We start from the raw sequence: 17794 nt of genomic DNA, 5'->3' as shown, positions 1-17794 counted from the left end.
CTGACATGTATTTGCACCAGACTTTGCCACGATAATCAGCTGGGGACGAATAATAGAGGCCGTATATTATATCAACGTCCACATAAATCCTGAAAGATAGAGGGAGGGTGATTCCAATTGAGATTCAGGACGCAGAATGAAGGGGATGGTACAGCCGTTTGCTTGAGAAAAATGGAAAGTGATTATATTTTGCTGTCAAAATTGGCTGTTTTATTAAGATATTACGAATGACCTTTTAGAGGCAAAATAGAGTTCAATATTCAAAACAAAGTGAGCTCTGAGAATTCATCTTACCCTGGTGAGTAAGTCATTGCAAAAGGGCAAAATAATTAAATCTGAGCACATACTCTATATCTCACTTATTATAACACCACCGTAAATATTGAAAACAGAATGCATGGGAACCGTTGATCTGACAGCAATGAGTAGCCATATATATACATATACACACATACACACACACACACACACACATCTGAAGTCAATCTAGTTTTTTATGTCAGAAAATATGAAGTAAGTCATAAGAGAGACTGATGTCATTTAATGTTGATGTTATCTGGGAATATATGAATTCAGAATGATGGATTGTTTCCCCTTGAGGTTGTTTGAATTTTTTTCTTCAAATAAGTCAGGTTGGAAAGAATATATCAGAAACATAAAAAAAGACCTTGTGCATGGTTGCATAACGATATATATAATAGTATATATTTTTTTATGATCTTCTTGTATAGTTCTGTTCTTTATCATTATTTTTGTGATTTATTATACTTCTATATTTTAGATGTTGTTCAGCAATAATTTAGATTTAGTCTTAGACATGACACGAGGCTGCCCCCTGGTGCTCGTTTAAATGAGTTACAACCACAGTGCAAGTGTAGCTGGTTGATAACAATATGTACAGCAGCAATGGCAGTTGGCAGCTCAGTGCATCTTTGCTCACCATTTTGTATTATAATGTTTAAATAAATTGTATTATACATACACAACTGGCGTATTAATAATCACCAGTTATAAAGTGGATAATTACTTCCTTATTGAGGATGAATTTCAGATTTTTGGATTGTATGACATACAAATCTGTTTTCTATGGCATTTTAGTGGCATATCCAGAGGTCCATTCTTCACAACTTGCTTAATACATCTGAGATGATTTGACAGATGCCAGATCTTCTAATTGAGATAATTGATATTTGGCTGATTTGGTTCTTGAAACTAATTTGTGGATTTGATTGAAATATCTGGACTAAATTGTCTGATATTACTGCGTGATCTTGTGTTCATTGGAAAGGACAGATGTATCGAACCTCGAAACCATGATAAGAAATGCAGCGATTGGCTGGCGTCAAGACAACAACATAATGAAATCATATAATTAAAAGTAACAGCCAAGCAGACAAAATTACATAAAAGTTATAATAGATAAACAAATGAAATGTTCATTTGTACATGCATGTTTGTTGCATGATTCCCAATAATTTCCATTTTTAACAATTTGTTGTATTTGTACAGGCTTTACACTTTTTTCATTGTCAAGTGTAGTCTATTGAAATTAGCACTTCATTTGATTTTACACATGAAGCGTGTAAAAGCCACGAACTAAGAACGGGCCCCAGGATATATAGATCTAGTTAGCATTGTTGTTTTCTCTTCATAATTTGTGTTGCTTACATGAAATTTCATTTTACTTAAATGTTGGTATAATCAGCATGATTCAAATGCGTCTAAAACATTATTTAAATGTCTTAGATGTTAAACAAAAACAGCTAACTATACTGGTTTCTTTTTTAGCTACATATTACCTACACTGTACAGTATAAGGCATTGCAGCTTTACTAGAACACTCAGTTCTTTATCAGTGTGAAGGACACAATGACTCTAGCGAAGGCATAAAATCACTTTGATTCCCTGTCTTTTACCCCGAGCAACATGACTCATAGGCTTTCATTTACAGGAAATGTGGGAAAAGCTGCTCCCAATGTGTTTAGACACCCTAGAAGTACCAAATTGCACACATGTATTGACATAACATCTCGACATGCTGCTAGACTTCATCTGAAACTATTTATACCGCATTTTTACAGTTCTAATTCTTGTGAACTGATTAAACATGGTGTTCTATGACCTGTTATATTTGTACTTTTCAAAAATCACAGAAAAATCTACAAAAATTCTCAGAAAGCAGGAGAATTTAAATGAAATTCCAGGTTGTGCACCATTCAATTGAGAATGCCTTTTAAATTCCAGTTAAAATCCCGGTTTTGAACTGTGCTTGAATTAGGGTATCAAACAGGATGTAAAATCACAATTTAAGTTTGAATGTGAATTTTCTTTTAAAATTAAAATCAAATAAAATTAAAATATATGAATATACTGTGGAAGCCCATTTTAGCCACATAAGAAAAAAAATCATGCTTTGGTAAATCATGATTATGACATAAAATCTCATTAATATGGCATAAACATTTTGAGATTTAAAAAAAATATGAGATACAATTTAAAAATTGTGAGATAAAAGTCAAAATTATGAGATGAAACAAATGTAAATAATGACAAAAAGTCCACATTTGGATAAAAGTTACAATTATGACAAAAAAATATATATAATTATGAGATTAAAGGTTATACTTATGACATAATTCTGACATTAAAAATTGACTTTTGTCCTGAATTCAACTTTTAAGACTTTTTATGTCATAATTATGATTTATCACAGCATGATTTTTTTTCTTTGTTTTTTGTATGTGGCCAAAATAAGCTGTCATTACAAGTTTTTAATTTGAAAAGAAAAGTTTGTCAATAGAAACTTGTTTGAAAGTGTAAGAAAAAAAGTTAAAAATGAAGTTTGAAGGATTATAGGCCTATAGAAATAGACAGATAGATAGCCAATTCTTTAATTCTGAATTTTGCGCAACCCTGTTATACTGCAAAAAAAAAGAAGAAAAAAAGCTTTTGAGTTCTTGTTCTTGCTCGTTGTCAACTATAGAGACACTTATATAATCCGAGACAGTCTAACTGACTCAAGGCAGCCATAAAACTGTCTGAAAAGAGCAGTTTTGGTGTCTGGTGTTATTGAATGTTTTTGGCCAGGTAGTTAAATGGTTTTCAAGGCTAAGTGGATGAGACAGAAGAGGTGCCTGAGCTCACAGGGTGTGCAACACTCCTGTCAGACCATTTAGTGATGTGTGTGTGTGTGCATGTACACAGAGAGAGAGAGAGAGAGAGAGAGAGAGAGAGAGAGAGAGAGAGAGAGAGAGAGAGAGAGAGAGAGAGAGAGAGAGAGAGAGAGAGAGAGAGAGAGAGAGAGAGAGAGAGAGAGAGAGAGAGAGAGAGAGAGAGAGAGAGAGAGAGAGAGAGAGAGAGAGAGGCTTGAAAGTTTTTGTTTGTTTGATATCATGCTGAGACCATCTCTCTCCAGCAGCAGGGGGCCTTTGCTTGGAGAGCGAGCAAGAGAAAACAACAAAGAGAAAGAGGAAGAACGAGTGAAGAGGTGGCAGAGCTATCATGCTTCTCAATGATGTTGCACTGCCAAATCTGGCTCCTCAACAAACACAAAGACTCCCCTCAGGGATACTAGTAATAATACCCTTCAAAAAATGTCCTCAATAATTCCCAGATTGCACCAGTCCTGGATATTTATCACTGAGCTGGTAGGAAGAGGACACTTCCTCATAATCAAGTCAAAATATCTCTACAGTATATATCATTTTTACTTGCAGTTGGTGAGTTACTGGATAACATTACAGCAAGAAGAGGGTCATATTCTTGAATCATCTCATATAATCGCAGGCCAAAAGCTAAGCAGCTCAGCTTCCTTTCTACTCATCTCATTAGATTCATTTCCAATATGTGTGTGTGCGTGTGTGTGTGTGCTGTTAAGACCATTAGACCGCACGGCTCCAGAACTACTAAAGATGAAAGCGGGAGGAACAAATCTTTAGTGATTAACTCGTACTCGTTTTTCTTCCCAAACCGTTACTCCAAAGCACCTGCTGCTATATCTCACAATGAAACTCTCTGTCCCTTGCAGATTTTACCCATTAATTCCAGATTAGCAGAGTGGACACGGTGGATTCTGCCAACCGATGTATAATTTGGATATTGGACGCAAGGTGCCGTGGGCTCATTTAGAGGGAGATGCAGAGGGGTGAGAGGTCTTTCGGATACAGGCGGTTGATCTCGAGGTAAGAAAGCTGAGGGGTGAGAGGTCTAGATTTCTGGGAGCCTGTATGTCTAGGATGGATACGCATTAAAGAAACTGTCTATCAGCCTCTGGTCCATCACCTACTGAACTGATTATTACAAGCCGCATGGTTCCGATTTTTCAGGGGTATTAGCATTTTTAATGAGCCCTTGTCATTAATTTGATCTGACAGCCTAGACAAAAAATTAGGCTTGACCATAAAAATAACACTTCATGTTATGACCACTAGAGGCCAGTGTCTTCAAACACTTACCTCAAAGTTACTATATTTTTATACATTCCACACAGATGGACAAATCCATAACACATTACATAAGTCATGTATATGTAACATGTAAATCGGCTAAATTTATTTTACTGGCTTTTAGCAGGAGTCAGCTTTATGAATTGGAGAAACCCAGAGTACAAAATCAGCTCTTAAAGGATTTTTCCCTAAACCTGACTATCTAGCGTCTTCAAATCGACACCCATAGCGTCTTCCAATCGACGCTTAATAACCTTTATACTCTAGCTCTTTGCGTCTTCCGTCGACAGCTGGCCGAGTCTCTTACTCTAACTTACTTGCTTCCCTAAACTGACTTGGTGCGCAGCAGTAATAACAGACAGACTTTCAGCAAATGTCCTTTAAATGCCTTTATTAACGGCCGGGAGAGTGTTCAAGCAGTTCTCAGAGAAACTCTCCCAATAAGAATCAAGGCTGGAGGATCTCAGACAAATTCCATTGAGAAAATCCCACAGTACACAAGAATACAACAGTTTTTATAATATATGGCATAAATGTCATGCTGCACTACATAATTTCCCCACTATTTGATTGGTTCTTCATATGCAAACCCTTCTGTTACTAGGTAAAGCAAACTTTGTTTTAATGATGACTTCATTTGTTAATCATAAGATTCTAACAGACTGTCTAGTTTCATTTCCCAAACTATGTTATTTATACACACACACGCACACACTCAAAGTCACAAGTTTTGCATTGGTTTCCTACAGTACATCCTGTTCAAATGTTAGATGTTAAATAAGGTTAGATGTTAGAAACATGGTTAGTTTAATATACAGTTTAAAATTTCCACGATAGTATTGAAAGACTTTGGGACCGTCCCACTGGTTTCTGTCAATCCAAATAATAACAATAATAAATAAAAAATAAAATAAAAATATATATATAAAAATACAAAAAATAAAATATATATATATATAAAGAAATCTATACTTTTATTCAGAAAGGAAGCATTACATTTATCAAAAAGTGACAGTAAAAACATTTATAATGTGACAAAAGATTTCTTTTTCAAATTTGCTGTTCTTTTTAACTTTCTATTCAACAAAGAATTTTGAAAATGTAACGTTTTCCACAAAAATATTAAGCAGCACAATGAAATGTTTTTGGAGCAGCAAATCAGCATAGCCTATTACAATTATTTCTGAAAGATCATGTAACGTTGAAGACTGGAGTAATGGCTACTGGAAATTCAGCTTTGCCATGGAATAAATTACTAAATCAATTAATTAATACATTTTAAAATATAATAAAATATAGAAAAATTGGTAACACTTTATTTTAATGTGTCCTTGTTGAACGTTACATGTATTTACTATTGTAATAACTTTAAATTAGGCATAATTACATGCAACTAACCCTAAACCAAACCCTAACCCTACCCAACCCCATAGTAAGTGTATATTGTTACTATTACTCAGTACTTAAATGTATAATTACACTGTAACAGGGACACATTAAAATAAAGTAACCAATATTTTAAATTGCAATAATATTTCAGAATATTACAGTTATTTTTTGATCAAATAAATAAAGCCTTGGTGAGCATAGGAGACTTCTTTCAAGAACATAAAAAAAAACCACATGTAACCACAACTTTCCCTCTTGTCGAAATGTGACCACTGGCATGATGATGATAATAATTTATACGAGAACAGTCTTAATAATGCACCAATAGTAGAGCCTTTAAATATATGTACCATGTATAAAATAAAGGCTACCTGTGTCTGGTCTGTATAAGCCTTAAATTTACTACCATTTTCTGCCACCAGAGGACACTAATTTTGTCAGTAAAGCAGGTGTTCTCATGAAAATCATGTTTATCTTGAATGTTTTATTAGTTGAGTTAAAACATTTTTTTTAACATTTTTATTTCGTTCAGAACTTACCGACTAATTATTTTGGACAGAATGAGGATTTAAAAAGTCATGTAGTTTTTATCAGTCACGTTTCTGTTACTGTTCTTGAGAGAAACAAACAGAGTAATTTGAGTTGTCTGTTTTAGGTCAGGGTACCCAGAGGACTGCGCTCCATTCCATACAACGGATCCGTTATGCTAAGTTAAACATCTGCGGAAGAATGCATTCACACTACCTAATTGACACCAGTGACGCCAAATAGAGTTATATTTACAAACAACCACTTAAATCTAATAGAATTCATTTACATTTTTATGAGCTGTTCTATCTCGGCAACAGGCATCTGGGGAAAGCAGATGGGAAGAGAATTAAAGAGTGAATAGAGGCATTATGAGCGTCCACAGAGAGTGGGCCTGGGTTTATTTCTATCCCCCTCTCACAAGGACACTAGATGTTCCCGATAGCCCCGCGGTAATGGCTGAATCATATGGACGGAGGGGTTCACGCAAGTCACCAGCCGACAGAAGCCCTTAATGTAAAGGAGTGGGATCGGACACAAAGAGGGCGGATGGGGCGGTGCAGTCGGGGGCAGAGGTGCAGCGGAGGGAGTGATGCCCCTCTGAGTGCACTTAAGTGGTTAAAAGTGTAGGGAGGAGGAACAGGCCGCTCCTTAAATGAAAAGACACAAGATGAGTATAGTTTGCTCCTCCCGTACTTTCCGCTAAGAAGAATCGCATCTTGGCTATTGAAGTAATCCGCGTCCAACGGTACCCATATGGTCCGGACATTTATCCGAACAGATTGGCGCTTTCCGTAGCATCAGCCAACTGCTAATCCCCGCTTTCTTGAGTCTCACACAGAGCCCAAAGCCTGTTAATGGTAAAGTGTCATGTGCTGGACGGCCCAAGCCAACGTCAGGCGAAATGATGGGCAGCTTGGCCCATCCCCACGTGATCGCCTCTCTCGTATTGATTCCCCTCCAATGTCTAATTCTATTAATCAGAGCAATTTCCCTGTGGGCAGTGGTTTATTTCACTCATCAAATGCCTGATGAAATCTTTAGACACTGCGAATTAGGGCCAATCACAACAAATAGCTGATAGTGTTAACCAGTCACAAGCTGCGCCGAGGCAGCGGTCCACTCTAATTTGAAAGCAAGTGAGGTGATAATGCGGTGTGTCATCCTTTTGTGGGCGCGCATTAATGCCGCTGCCTGAGATGGCAATTGACGGCAAATCGACTGCTTCCAAAGGCAGGAGAAGAAGATGAAATTGGGTTGATGCTGAAAATAAAGAACATTGACTGGCAAACTGCAGAGCGACTGCCGACTTTAATCCATTATTGCGACTGATGGGGAGGGCTTAATGCATCCCTGTCTTACATTATATTTGCATGGAGCTCTGCTCTCAAACTGGAGATATACATGAGAGAGCCACTGCGTTAAGTGACCAACTGCGCCTAATTGATTTGCCAACAACTTTGCTGTGCGTTATGAAAAATCTATAAACTATTGACAAATTACATGTGCAGAGGCTAACTTCACACATGGCTTGTCAGATTTTCAAACAGAAATCTTACATTTAAGATTGTTTGGGTATCTGAGTGAGCACAGATACTTACTATATATACTTTATAAAAAAAAATTTAATGAGACAACAAAACGACAAGTAGTTTGTTGAATAATAATGTTCAATATTTAAAAATGTATTTAATAATGTTAAAAAACGTTTTTAAAACGTGTTTTTTTTTTGTCCATTCTTTCTCCGCTGCCTCTATGTACTGTAACTACAACATCAATACAAAGCATCAAAATATGTGTAGCGAGCGAGCAATTTCATGAACATGAACCCTCATATTCCTCAAAAAGGAGCATGGCATTGTTCTTTTGAATCTCACGAATCTCACAGTTTCATTACTCCATTAAACTCTGTCTGTCTTGTGATTGCTAGGACTTAGATATCATATCCCCATTCCAAGATTCTCCTATGCACAGGCCAGTTCCTTATTTGCCTACGAGGAGCGATGTAATAGGCAATTGCTGATATAACCCCCCCCACCCCCCGCCCGAACAAACAACATGGGCAACCAAAAGCAATCTGACTGCATATCATTGTCTGCCGATATTGAGTGTTTCTAGACACATACCTGGTGATGGGCAGGCGTCAGAAATGATTAAGTATAGAATTGGAGAGATATGCAGAGGTCCTGGCCTTATTTGAACATACATACTTTTGCATTGATGCGCGAGGGAGGGGCTGACGTCGATGCTTTGGTATGCCACTATCTTGGCGCTCCACGCAGTTAGCAGAGAACAGCTGTTCATTTGAAGCTGCCTGCACCTTTTCTTGACCCCATTTTGTTCTGCGCGGCAGCCGAGACAGAGGAGGAATTAGTTGTATTACTGTCGCCCTGCCGCCGTGTGTGTTTCTGTGATTCCACTTGTATTCTCTCCATTACCGTGGCCCCTCTGTCTGATTAGGCACAACACACTCACTAACATGCCAAATCACTAGTGCGTAGCACAGCCCAGAGCCCGGCCCTGGACATACACACTCGCACATCCGCTCACACTCGCTCAAACACACACTTCCAAACCCTGCCACCTGTCAGAATCACATCCTGAATGAAAAATAGGCTATTGATGTCCATTTATCTTTGATTTGCTTGCCTTTCTCAGTTGTTACGATCCAGAACTTGCTGGAAAATAATGGAAAAGAAATCTCATGCATAGGATAGATTAGAGATGGAGAGCTTGTCTTATAATGCAAGATGAAGACAAAATTTGATTCCTGTTTTCTTTTCTGTTTATGTATTTGTCATTTTTGTGTTTTATGTTAAATCACAAAAAATTACAAGGTGTTCCTGTAAAAAGAAAAGAAAAAAATGGTGACTTTCACCTCAACGTTGCTGGGGGAGGGGAAATCTATTGCCACTCTTTCTTCCATTGACTTGAAATTCAAAAGAGAGAAAATTCTAGCGAAATCACCTGCATTTCTTTTATAATATTAATTTAAACAAAGCTTTGGCTAAGTCATATTGATTGTGTTCTGATTTAAAAGTACCTGAGGCAGGGTGTCTCTAATCCAGAGGCTATTTTAAAAATCACCTGGTCGGACAAATGGGACCTTTTAAAGGAGTATAATGTGTTCTTAAATTATTTGATTGATGGGAAGTGGAATGGCCTCCGCAGGTACCCATACAAATGTTTGGAGCACGCTGTGAAAGGGTCAATTTGTGCTCCATTTTCCATTTCTTCATTATCTGCCTTTAAAGCCGTGCTGAGCAGCTCAATAGGTCTGCAAGAAACTTCCACCCTCGTGCATTTACCACTGCCAACGTTTGCCTCCCTGTCGATTTTTAAACGCTTTAATCGGCAAATCATAATTTGTAGTAATTCGTGGTTGTCGGATATCACAATTACATGGTTTAGCTACGATAATGTGATGTATATGTACTCTATAATTAAAAAAAGTGTTCAAAACTGAAACAGTGGATTTCTTGCATATAAAAAATACTTTAACTGCAGCTTGGGCTCACTTGAAAGCCAATTTTGCTGTTTTTCATCCCTGATAGACCTATAATATAAGAATTACTGAGCAGTAATGACGAGGTTTCTTTATCTTTCTATATGTGTCAATATGCAATAAAGCCAAATAACAGGGTTACTTTTGCTCTGCCGTGGGTATATTAGCAGTGAGGCCTGGATGACCCTGACATGAATGGGCTGAATAGCATTTTCAAATGACAGGTTAAAATGCACTTCCACTTACATTTAAACTTCCATGTAGGCACTTCAATTTAATAATGCAGTCATCATTTGTAAATTACTCCTCTTTCAGAGTCCATTAAGAAGTTTTTTTTCCTCTATTGAACTGCGAGTCAATAGGTGTGTAATAAGGAAGTGCAGCCCATGCGACTCAGAGGATTGTGGGGGTGGGGGAGCTCATGAGAGATTGCTCTATGAACAGGCTAATTAACGTCTGCTTGCCCAGACTCGTGGTAAAGTGGCACATTTGTGCTTTAGCAGCCGTCGTTTCGTGACTGACATAGACTTGGGTTGTAGATTAGTGAAAAATGGGCTCTTAATTAGCCGTTAACAGTAGGTGACGCTTACAAATGGGGAATAAGTTAGTCATCATCAGTGTTAGGCAATTCAGCAGTGAATTTATTTATTTTGTTTATTGTTAATTCTCTTATATAGAATGGTGGGAAGATGAAGCACTGACAATGAATAATTGCTTTTCTTTTTACCTTACACACATATGTCTACGCATATAAGGATGTCTTTTATGTAATGATATTGTGAAATATTATTACAACTTACAACAACTGTTTTTTATTTTAATATATTTAAAAATGTCATTTATTCCTGTGATGGCAAAGCATTTTTTTTAGCATAATTTTTCCGGTCTTCAGTGTCACATGATCCTTCAGAAATCACTCTAATATTTTTTTTTTTTCAGGATTCTTTGGGGAAAAAAACAGCATTTATCTAAGTCACTTTTGATCAATTTAATGCGCCCTTGCTGAATATTGTAGATATATATACAGTTTTATGTTTATATGTCTTTGTTGTATGTTTTTGTATACATTTACATTTTTATTTTAAAATGTTTTATTTTGGTTCAAAATAAATGCAAGAATTATAATCATGTATTATAAAAATACATTTGGCACTTTGGCACTTTTCATGAAATGAGATTTCTCAATTGTTTCTCCTAATGAGATTATATTTATTTTGCTTACATTTCCTGATTCTCAGAAGCTTCTCCTGAGGAAAATACTTAGTAATCTGTGTTTCAGAAGAGATCTTATTAGTGTTGTTTCTTTCAAATTATGTTTATGTGAATCTCTTGAATTATGAAAGAACAACCTCCAAGATGAGTCTGCCATTGTTGGTGTGTCATCCCTGTATTGTGGTAGGATTCCTACAATACGTCCCCCATAACAGCAAAAGGATAAAATGGCTAGATTTAGCTGGTTGAAAAGGGTGTATCCTCTTGGTGAGATACAATATGACTAGCTACAAACTGGCAAAAGGCATGTTTCAGTTGACTAAATCAGTGACTGCGATATCCATTCTTCTGCCTCAGGTCCAAATAAGTAGCTAAGCAAGCCTTCGTGTCCCATGGCACTTTCCCATTGCCCTTGTGTGATCCTGCCCGCGTGAGGCTCAGCCAGGCTGAATGTAGAGGTCTAAGGTGTTGAGTAGAACACAGTCATAAAGAGATAGTGAAAATGAGGGTCCCTCTGGCTCAAGCTTTTCACCAGGATGTCTCTACTGACCCATGAAGACCCCTCTTTTCTGACCTAGACAAAAGTGGGAGTTAAGGACGAATGAGATCACAGCGCTCTGAATTAACTCAGAGAGTGCTCACTTTGTGTAGTGTTTGCTGGGCCACAAGTAAAAGAGTGCTGCAGTGATGACACGTCTTTGTAGGCCAGCCTGGAAGTTAGCATCACTCTAAAAAAAAACAATAGGATTTTTCTATTGGCTTTAATTTTTCTATAAGTCCCCCTGAGGTGAAAATCAAGCTTTTGATGTTGTTTATATGTCTATGTAGTGTTTTCAATATGATTTAAGACAAACCATGTGCAAATTCATAAATCAACACCATTGCTGAGTATTTTCTCCTTAAAACTGCAGTGAATAAAAGACAGTCTCAAAAACGCAGTTTGAAATCGCTGGTGTTTCTGACGTCACAAACTACCTTGTAACCAATCACGTCAACGTGTGATCGTCAACGAATGCATCTCTGACCTGGTGTGAGTGAGTGGAGGCAGAGCTAATTTGCATATTCATAGAACCGCGTATACTAAAGGAGGCAAGGGTGTACACTGTAAAAAAAATCCCGTTGTTTTTACGGAAAAAAACTGACAGCTGTGGTTACCAGAACAATACTGTAAAAAAACACGTCAAACCGTAAACGTACTTACGGAGTTACATGTAAATTTAACATTTTAAACATGTATATTTAACATTGGATTTCAGTAATATGATATAATGTTAATTTACCGACCTATTGAAGTATTAATATCTGTTTTGTACCATAGCATTACACTGACAAACCAACAATCTCAGCAGTAATGAGAGTTATCAAAATACAAAAAAACATCAAATGTGAAGTGTCACGCAGGGAATTGTGGGAATGTCAATTTACGTTTTTTCACTGTAAATTATACAATGACTTGTTCGTTTTTACTTCCAAAAACTGTCAATTTAATGGTATTTTACAGTAAAATGACATTAAATGTACCATTAGAGCTATCACAGTTATTTACCGTATATAGTACGGAAACTTTCTGTTAACCAATAACAGTTTTTCACTGTAGCATTTTTACAGTCTTTTACTGTTAAAATCACGATCATTTTTTACAGTGTAGAGTTACTTTTAAGCTATTTTAAGGCAAGGCAATGTTTAAATATATAATTTTAGTGATCAAAGATGAGTTTTAAGGGATACAATTATTGACTACAGGGGGACACACATTTTTTTCATCATGATAATCTTCACTAATAAACAAAGCTTTTATAAATTTTGAAGCAAAATTACTTAAAAAGCTTAAAGAAGGCTATAAATGAACTACACCATGGCCACATGACTTCAACGTCACCACCAACTCTTTCCTTTATTTAAAAAACATTTTCCCTGAAAGTTTGAGTTAGAATAGTTTGCAAGAGCATGATTACAAACACAATGAGGCTGTGAAAGTGGAATAGTGAGTAGATAAGTTTACCTGTTCGGCTTGATGACGTTTAATGTCATTGACAACCTTTGTAGTCCCATTTAGTCACTTGTTAGCAACCACCTTTTACAACAAAAGTAAAAGCTTTAAAAAAAAATTTTACACTTTATTTTAATAGTTCACTTTAGACATTCTACTAACTATAAGAAACTTTGCAACTACATCTCAACTAAATCTCATTATAGTAGTAGTAAACTGTCAGGTTAGGGTTTGGCTAGTGGAATAAGTTAACATGTAGTTGCAAAGTTACTTATAATCAGTAGAAGGTCTGTTGGGCTTGGGGGAGCATCAAAATAATGTAATAGCAGATATTAAGCAGACAGTCTACTATTGCTGTAATGAGAGTTAGTTGACATGTAGTTGCAAAGTTACTTGTAATTAGTAGAATGTCTAAATAGGACCACTGAAATAAAATGTTACCAATAAATCTGATGTATTTTATGTCATAGAATAAAACGTGAAAATATCTTGAGCTTATTTTAACCACAGACCTTATATTAACCAAAAACCCATAAAAAAAATGTATTAAAAAAATTTGATTCTGGAAGATGGAACCGGAAATGTTTTGGCCAACCAAAATACATCATCCCTGCAGCTCTCTACACTCACAGATTTAGTTTTTGAAGAACTTTTTACGAGTATGTTAGTGTACAAAAGTAACCTATAGCTGTTTGGACCTTGTATTTATTTCACATTATGCCTAAATTTACGAAAGTGTAGGTTTGTGTATTTCTCATCAAGAGCCTGTTCATTCAGACAAAATAAAAATCGATGCACAAAAAAAAAGTTATCGACGTCCACCGTGCCACAATTCTCTCCATAAATGTCTGAATACTTTATTAGTTGTAACTTTTTTTTTTATGAGAACCTGTGCCATGCATTTTTTCCTTTTCTCAGCAAGGGAGTGCTTTTAAAGCAATGACTCTGCGTGACGTTGGGCGTTAGCTGAAAGAAAGGTCATCGGTCTTCGCGTGGTGCCGGCTGAAAGGGCTTCCAGTGCGATTCCGTAAACCCTGAGTCACATCTGCACTGGATTACGCAGCGCTCTGGCGGGCAGATGAGACCCAAGACCCTTCTTCTTCTTGCTCACTTAGAGTGATCAAATGACCAGTGAGAACTCAATTAGCAACATGTCTCCCTCTGGGAGTCAGTGTTGGGCGCTCGCCCTTGTGTTGCAAAGTGAGGCTCCGAGTGAGGTCGAGCTTTGATTTGCTTATTTGGGATCGACTTGTACAATTACAGGGTGATAAAGGCTTTTGACCGGGAGCAGGGACGTGGCTTGGGTTTGTTGACTGTACTCTGTGTCTGGGTTAACTGAAGCTGAATGGACATAGGAGGCTGGTTAAGCACTGCTTATTGAGTCCCTCGTAGGACCCCATGAGACCTCAGGAACAACAATGGCAGAATTAATGGGTAAAGCGCAATGAGAATGTCAACGCGACGGGGAGCGTGCTCAGAGCAGAGGCAGCTCTTAAGGTGATTGTGTTGCCAAACGCCCGCGTTGGATCTTTTGCATTTGTTTGTGTGTTTGAAAGCATCTGTTGTTTTGGTGTGAAGTCAAATGCCCTTTATTTGATTTGTCTCTAAACAGTTGCACATAAAGCACTGTATAGATATATGCATATATTAGCCCTAAAACTCCTAATGTATCATATTTGATACATTATTTAAGGCCTGTAAATTATCAACATGGTCAAAACTTTGATGAAAAACCTGTTATACACAATCTAATACATGCCTTCTGTCATCTGATTGATGGTTTACACTTTTTAGCCACTTGATTTCCATGTTAAAATGTGATTATCAAGTATAATACATCAGGCTTTTGAGGAACATTTATATACATCTCTCAATCATCATTTTATTGCATTGCATTATATTTTTTTGCCATCCACAATGAAAACTACAGAACTCTGTTCATAAAAATAAGCATTTAAATCTCATACTAAGACATATTATTGGTAAATAATATAGATTGTCAGCTGATATTTATGTTTCAAGTAGCCTGCTATATTTTTATAAGGATATCATTGATTTACATTACAATCTTTCAGAATTTCATCTTACTTTCTGCCCATAAAAAATATCAGCAACTGCACTAAATGGCTCTTTTTTTTTCTTTTCTTTTTTGCCCATTTTGGGCAAAACTTAAATGTTTTTTTCCCCTCCAATCGGAATTGCTTCATTGTTTTGAGTTTTATGAACTTGTTTCTTTTCATTTAGACAAACTTAAATTTAACTGAAACTGGGTTGGGATTTCTATGTCCCTGCATGCTTTGCCATGACACTCGAAAGGGAGAGTAATGCTAAAATTGTGTTATATAATGATTTTTGTGCAAGATTAATGTTAAGTGGGGGATTTAGTAGTGTTTAATGTTTTTATATGCTAATTTAGAAGAGTCTCTGTTATGTTGTTTTTTGGGGGGGGGGTAATTATCATGGTAATGAGAAGTATGAATTTGGTTTGTGAACAAATACAAATGTTTTATGTTGCTGTAGTCATTCAGCAATTGCTATGCTATGCTAATGCTATGGAAGCATTGTGTTACAAATGAGCAAGTTAGCATTTACTGAATTAGCTCATCAAAGCTAGCCAAGTTTCCACTACTAAAAATTGAGACCACATGAAATTTTAAGTTAAATGTATGAATTAGCTTACTCAAATATTTCAAGTTAAGAGTGATTAAAATGTGTGAGTAAAAGATAATCTGTAAGTTCTGCTTAAACTTAGAATTTCTTAACTTAACAAGTTTGATGTAACTGATTACCTAAAATGAGTTTTTCCAACTTTTTCGGATTTGCAAACCTTTTTTATTTTCGACTTCTGTAAAGAGTTCTATTTTAATTTTTTTTCTGACTTTTGTTTAAATGTCAGACTTTACAGGGGTAAGATATCAAAATTGACTCAAATTTACATTCTTAAAGGGATAGTCCATCCAAAAAATGTAAATTCTGTCATACTTGTTTTTTTGTTTGTTTTTCTGCGAAACACAAAAGAAGATAATTTGGGGGGGAAATTGGGAACCAAACACCACTGGAGGCCATTGACTTTTATTAAATGGTATATAATGATTTGCATTTCCGCTGAAACAACTTTCCTTTTCTACTGAGGTACTTATGCCATGCAGTTAACTGAAAAATGTTAAACAATAAGCGAATAGCTATTTAGGCATTGTTTTAGCATTTGAACTGACTCCATTCTGTGTGTAAGTATCATCCATTTACAACATCCAATCAGTTTCAATAGATATAATCATGTTTTATATATATTTTTGAATTATTGTTGACAAAAAAATGTTCAATGCTTGAGATTCCTTATACAATTTCTTTTTTTCTTTTTCTTTTTTTTTTTAAGGTATTGACCAAATTGGTTTAAAAGGCCTAGACGAAGTCCTGAGCTGTCCATTTGTGAGATGATTCCATAACACTCTGCCTCACTCTAGAGTTGAAAACTTGGCAGACTCCGGAGAACTTCTGAGGAGAACCATCCATCAGTCATAGTTAGGACTAATGATGTGTCCATTTTGACACTTCAGAATCAGTCACGGCAAATTGCTCTGTCGGGAGGGAAAACATTGAGAGAGATAGCCTCGCCCTGATATAATTTGTCGCTGCAAATGACAAAACAGAGCAGAGAATAATATGTGAAGTCAAGTTTAGTGAGAGAGAAAATGGAAAAATTTAGGGTTGTGAGGCACCTTAATGGATATCCTTGCAGCTAGATGAAAATGGGCTAGAGTAATGTGTCCTTAATGTGAGCCAGCCGGGTTTCTCGGAGTGTATCAAGAGAAAGGTGCCCTGTCATTTCAGCTTGCAATCACTTAATGGGGGCGGTAAATCTCAACAAAATGGACATGCACTGTGCTATTTCTGGCTTCAGCAGATGGAGTGAGTGATTGGCTCTGGTGAAAAGGAAAAAAAAATAAAACAACGGAGAGGAAAAGTAAGTTGGAAAAAAACAAAGAGGACGCAAAGAGCAAAAAAAGCAATCTCTTCCGTCTGGGGTCTGCGTGCTGTTTGTGTTTTGCAAAAGTGCAGAGACAGTGACAGGAATTTCAATTATCTAATTACGGCAAAATGAAAAGACATAAATGTTGTGATTTCTGCTGTCTTTCATAGATCAATCTAATGTGCGCTCACATTGAAAATCCAGCAAAATGGAAGAGGCAAAGTGAGGCAGCGTCTCTTCAAATCATGCAATTAAAATGACAAATTAGTTTCTTGATATATTCATCTAAGTGGTTAAGTGGAAGGGTTTTATTCCATACTCAGTGCCGTCGAGCAGGGATGGGAGGGAGAATCGTCTGCATGCTCTTTTGATTAAGGCAGCCGCTTAAATGCCGGGAAAATGTTGAAAGCACTTGCCATACAAATTAGCCAACCGAAGGCTGCGGAATGAAATTCTAAAGAGTTGATTTAGGCATTTAAGGGGGATGCGCCTGGCAGCTTAAAGGATTCAAAGACATTTCTCAGGCAGTGTGCATTATGTTGGAGGGGTCAGGGCTGAAACTGGTTCGTGTTTTGTTCCATTATGAAAGGGCAAACCACTGAAAGGGAGACACTGGAAACAGAAATTATTTCAATATCCGTTTTTGACCCAAAAGTAAACTGGAAGAGTTATTAGCTGAACATGGTAAAGACAAATCATCGACTATCTATCTATCTATCTATCTATCTATCTATCTATCTATCTATCTATCTATC

The 17794-nt window shown here is 36.6% G+C and overlaps 1 protein-coding gene across 1 annotated transcript in view; it reads left to right on the top strand.

Annotated features, from left to right (window-relative positions):
• The window catches only part of lim2.1 (lens intrinsic membrane protein 2.1), a 41253-nt gene that overhangs the window by 17874 nt on the left and 5585 nt on the right, over window positions 1-17794 (top strand). The gene's annotated exons all lie outside the window — the stretch shown is intronic.

The sequence above is a fragment of the Leuciscus leuciscus genome (assembly GCF_965113295.1).
Source record: "Leuciscus leuciscus genome assembly, chromosome: 24".
In the NCBI taxonomy this organism is placed as follows: Eukaryota; Metazoa; Chordata; class Actinopteri; order Cypriniformes; family Leuciscidae; genus Leuciscus; species Leuciscus leuciscus.
Note: the sequence above shows the minus strand (reverse complement) of the source record. Positions and strands in the feature narration are given on the sequence as shown.